The sequence below is a fragment of the Myotis davidii genome, unplaced genomic scaffold (genome assembly GCF_000327345.1).
Source record: "Myotis davidii unplaced genomic scaffold, ASM32734v1 scaffold497, whole genome shotgun sequence".
Lineage (NCBI taxonomy): Eukaryota > Metazoa > Chordata > Mammalia > Chiroptera > Vespertilionidae > Myotis > Myotis davidii.
Window position 1 is genome coordinate 2302622 of NW_006288434.1, and position 5381 is coordinate 2308002.

At 43.4% G+C, this 5381-nt stretch overlaps 1 pseudogene; it reads left to right on the plus strand.

Annotated features, from left to right (window-relative positions):
* The first annotated feature begins 1876 nt into the window (after nt 1-1876).
* On the plus strand, nt 1877-2366 carry LOC102770949 (annotated as a pseudogene).
* The last annotated feature ends 3015 nt before the right edge of the window (nt 2367-5381 follow it).

Sequence of the window (5381 nt, forward strand, 5' to 3'; positions counted from 1 at the left end):
GCAAGAAACAAGCTGATAAACTGAGAGGCAGCCAAAAGGAAAAGTCAAAATCTCACCTTTCTGTTCCCTGCAGACACCCTTAGGACCTCTCTGTGTTCTCCGAGGGCTCACCTTCCCTGCCCCCCTTTGATCAGATCAGCGGCACCTTCCTTTCTTGACGTTTCCACCTCTGCTGTTTTGTTTCTTGAAATTTAAAAATTGTCCAAACCAATCAATCCATCCTCTAGCCTATCCTGTGCCTAGCACACCATGTGCCATTAGAGGATACAAAACACATACCCAAATCCCCTCTGCTTCTGTAATTTAATTGGGAACTTAACAGGTTATGTAAGAATGATTGAAAAATAGAGCCGTGCAAACTTTCAATAACAAGATATCATTTCCTACCCATCAGAATGGCAAAAGTTAAGAAGTCTGCTAATATTACATGTTGAAAGGGTGTGGGCTAATGGGTCCTCTCACATATTGCTGGTGGGAGTACAAAGAGAACTATCTATCTTGGAGGCCAACAGGCAGAATCTATTCAAGCTGCAAATGTGCACACTTTGATGCCCTGGCAATTCTAATCCTCCGTGCCTCCCATAGAAAACCTCCCTCCATTGCAGAGCCTGTGGGGGGCGCTCTCCAGGCCACTGCACTAGTGAAGAGTAGAATCGATGTAGCCATTCGTCAGTTGGATAATTAAATAAGCTGTGGTTTCCCTATATTATGGAATTCTACTGTCGGAGCCCAGAGCGGGCTACCCCAAAAGATCTCACAGTGGGATATGGATGACTTTGATTTAAAGTTACTTGACAAGCAGCCAGTGCCAGAGGGCAGACCGGCCCTCCCTTGTCTCCTTGATGCAGAAAATACATCTCCTCTGGGGAAGGTGCCCTCCCTGCTCCAGGGGGTGCTAAGAGAGACACCCTTTGGTGAAGACCTGGGGTGCATGGTTGGGGGCAGGCTAGAAGGGGTCAATGAGGGGAAAAGGGACATAGGCAATACTTTCAACAATGAAGATTTAATAAAAATGAAAAAAAGACACCCTTATTGCTAGTGTGAAGGAATCCAGGGCCAAAAAGCTTACATAAACAAACCTTGTTACTCCTTTACTAACTCACTACCCGAGCCCAAACTGTGTTGAGATTCCTCAGTAATGAGCACCCAAACCTAAGTGTCTTTGTCCTATCAATGCATCACAAATTTATTGTTTCTTTGTCTACGTAAAAAGGGTAATAAGTCAACTTGTTCATTTCTCTGAGCCTAATTTATGATCTCCTGTGGGCATGTATTAAATTATATATTTTTTTCTGTTAATCTGGCCTTGTGTGAATCTTATTATTAGTCTAGCTAGAAGAACTCAAGAAGGGTAGAGGGGTGACTTCCCCCTGCCAAACACTATACAACAACCTAAAAGTATAAAGTAGATTTATATAGATAGACATCTAATGAATAATAATCAGTAAAAAAAAAAAGCAAGCAAGTAGATGGTAAAAAGAACTTTCATATGGGAAAAAACTATTATATACCATGTTATCATATTTATATATTTTACGCAGAGATATATACACACACACGTGTGTGTGTGTGATAACAATATTTGTCTTTGAGGCAAAGACAGGGGACCAAAGTCAGAGGGGGAGAGGGGTTCATGGGGCCGTGTCTGTGACATTTCTACTTTTTAAATATATTATTTGTGAAATAAAAGTGATTTTTTAAAAAATAGAGCTATGTCATATTCTGCTTTTTCTTATTAGTAAAGGCTTTGTACCCACCCAGAGTATTTGCCTATGTAATTTTTAGTTATTAGGTTATATTTAATCATCAATTATGCTATCAAAAATAGTAATAAAATATAAAGATACAAGAACAACACCCAAGAATCCATACCTTGCTATTCGCCTAATTTACAAAGAAAGTTCCATCACTTAACATGAAGAGATGAGCTCTCGGTCCGACATCTTGGCGAGGCAGCCATGGAGGCCCTGCTCCCCAAGGCTGGCTGTGCCGCCCAAGGACAACTCGAAGGAGGAAGATGCTGGAAAGTCAGCCAAGAAAGACAAAGACCCAGTGGACGAGTCCAGGGACAAGGCCAAAAAGAAGAAGAGGTCCCAAGGCAAAGTCCGGGACAAGCTCACTAACCTAGTCTTGTTTGACAAAGCAACATGTGACACTCTGTTCCCAACTATAAGCTCATAACCCAGCTGTTGTCTCTGAGAGACTGAAGTTCCACAGATCCTCAGTAAAGGTCCTATTGGCCAGAGCAGCCCTCAGGAGCTCCTTAGGAAAGCACTTACTCAACTAGTTTCAAAGCACAGAGCTCAAGTAATTTACCCCAGAAACACCAAAGGTCGGCATGCCCAGCTGTTGGAGAAGATGCATGAACAATGGGTCCCACCAGCTGTACAGTTTGAAAAACACAACTTTATTAAACAATCAATCAGTAAAACAAAGAGATGAGATGTCTGACCGTCTGTATGGCAGCTGGTAATGTTCACTGAGATACCCTAATAGCTAATGTGGATGGGATAGAAGACAGTTGTTCATAAAACCTGGGGGTTGCGGCGGGACTGAAACCAGCCATGGTTAGTCCTCACGGAGGGGACTCTTGAACAGTGCTGGAAAGGAAAGCCTGGGGCTTGTAGCATGAGGCTGATAGAAGAAATGAAATGAAATTCACATTCGTGGACTCCTGCTGAGGGCCAACCCCAAGCTCAGAGCCAAGGATGCAAAGAAAGGTTCCTGAAACAACTGGTAGTGAAGAGCGTGGAGTGGAATTTGATTCCCACCTCCACTTCATTGTCCCATCAACCTTGTAGGTAAGTGCTACCGTCCTCCTCCTGCCCCCCTTTTTTTCAGAAGAGGAAACATGGAGGTTCAGTAACCTGCCTCAGACCCTACATCTGATGCCAGAGGCAGGCTGCCACCTAGGCCTGCCAGAGTCTCTAAAGCCTTTGTTTTCACATACATTTTGTTTACCCACATTATTGAAGAAAGCTCTTCAGTGAAGCATACTCTTCCTTCCAGGGTCAGACAATAAGGAGACATCTGGTGTCATCAAAATACATGAAAGGCTTTTTGTTTGTTGTTTTAAAGCTAATCCACAGCTCAAAGGTCTTCCTCCTCCAGGGTGGAGCAAATCTTTCCCACTAACTTGCCAGCAGAGTCAAGTAGGTCACACAGAGGTACAGATAGCGAGATGAATGCATTTAATTCAACTTCCGTGGTGTGTTTTCTACCCCTCAGTCCCCTGCAATGGTCCTCCTGTCAGGTGCTCGGCCCTCGGGTCGTCCACTATAGATTCACCGTTTCTCCCTAACCCCCTGGAAGCCACAGCCAGGCTCGCTTCCCCACAGCTCCTGTTTCAGGGCTGCAGCCGTTGGCCTCTACTCCAGGCAGGGGTCAGGTCCTCAGCACCTTTCTGGAGCCCCCTCCAACCTCTCCCACTCCCTCCCCAGGCCTTCACCGCACTATTGTCCTTGTCCATGGGTTATGCATATATTCATGTAAGTTCTTTGGTTAATCTCTTCCTGTCTCTCTCCCCTTCCCTCTGAGATTCATCAGTCTGTTCCGTGCTTCCATCTCTCTGGATCTATTTTGTTCATCAGTTTATTTTGTTCATTAGATTCTACATATGAGTGAGATCATGTGATACTTGTCTTTCTCTGACTGGCTTATTTCACTTAGCATTATAGTCTGCAGGTCCCTCCACCTGTCTCAAAGGGTAAGAGATCCTTCTTTTTTATAGCTGCATAGTATTCCATTCTGTAAAATTACCACAGCTTTTTTATCCACTCATCTATTTGGGCTGATTCCAGATCTTAGCGATTGTAAATAGCACTACTATGAACATAGGGGTGCATATATTCTTTCTGATTGGTGTTTCAGGATTTTTAGGATATATTCCTAGAAGTGGGATCACTGGGTCAAATGGGAGTTCCATTTTTTATGATTTTAAGAAACTCGATACTGTTTCCACAGTGGCTGCACCAGTCTGCATTCCCACCCATAGCATACTGGGGTTCCCTTTGCTCCACATCCTCACCAGCACTTGTCCTTTGCTGATTTGCTGATAGTAGCCATTCTGGCAGGTATGAGGTGGTACCTCATTATCATTTTAACTTGCATCTCTCTGATGATCAGTGACTTTGAGCATTTTTTTCATATGTCTCTTGGCCATTTATATGTCCTTTTGGAGAAATGTCTATTTAGATCCTTTGCCCATATTGTAATTGGATTGTTTGTCTTCCTTTTGTTAGGTTGTATGAGGTCCTTATATATTTTGAAAATTAACTCCTTATCAGACGTATCATTGGCAAATATGTTCTCCCATACAGTGGGCTCCCTTTTCATTTTGTTGATGGTTTCTTTTGCTGTGCAGAAGCTTATTTTGATGTGGTCCCATTTATTTACTTTTTCCTTTGTTTTCCTTGCCCTGGCCCTAGGAAATGTATTGGCAAGCATTGCTATAAGAGATGTCTGAGGCTGAAACCGGTTTGGCTCAGTGGATGGAGCGTTGGCCTGCGGACTGAGGGGTCCCAGGTTCGATTCCGGTCGGGGGCGTGTGCCTGGGTTGCGGGCACATCCCCGGTGGGGGATGTGCGGGAGGCAGCTGATCGATGTTTCTCTCTCATCGATGTTTCTGACTTTCTATCTCTCTCCCTTCCTCTCTGTAAAAAATTAATAAAATATTAAAAAAAAAAAAAAGAGATGTCTGAGATTTTGCTGCCTATGGTTTCTTCTAGGATTTTTATCCTGGAAGATTGATTTCACTAGAGGCCAAGTGCATGAATTCATGCACGGGTGGGGTCTGGCCAGCCCACCCCAATTGGGGTCGGGGGAGGCAATCAGGGGTGGGGCTGGCCGGGGAGAGGGGCTGTGGGCAGTTGGTGGGCAGGCCCTGCGCCCTAGTAGAACTCTGTGTCGAACTCCCAGTTGAGGGGACAATTTGCATATTAGTCTTTTATTATATAGGATGATTTGCATTTAAATCTTTTATCAATTTTGAGTTTAAAGCAAAGGTCATAACAAGAGACTGACAGCAATACAGTCATAGTAGGGAACTTCAACACCCACTGACTTCACTGGATAGATATTTCAGACAAAATACCAACAAGGAAACAGTGACCCTAAGTGATATACTAGATCAGAGGGACTTTATTGACATTTACAGAACATTTCACCCCAAAGCTTCAGAATATACATTCTTCTCAAGTGCACCTGCGGCATTCTCAAAGATAGACCACATGTTAGGACACAAACTAAGTCTCTACAAGTTCAAGAAGACTGAAATCATATCCAGCATTTTCTTAGATCACAATGGCATGAGACAAGAAATAACTAGAATAAAAACACTCAAAAACTTTCAAACACATGGAGGATAAATAGCATGTTATTAA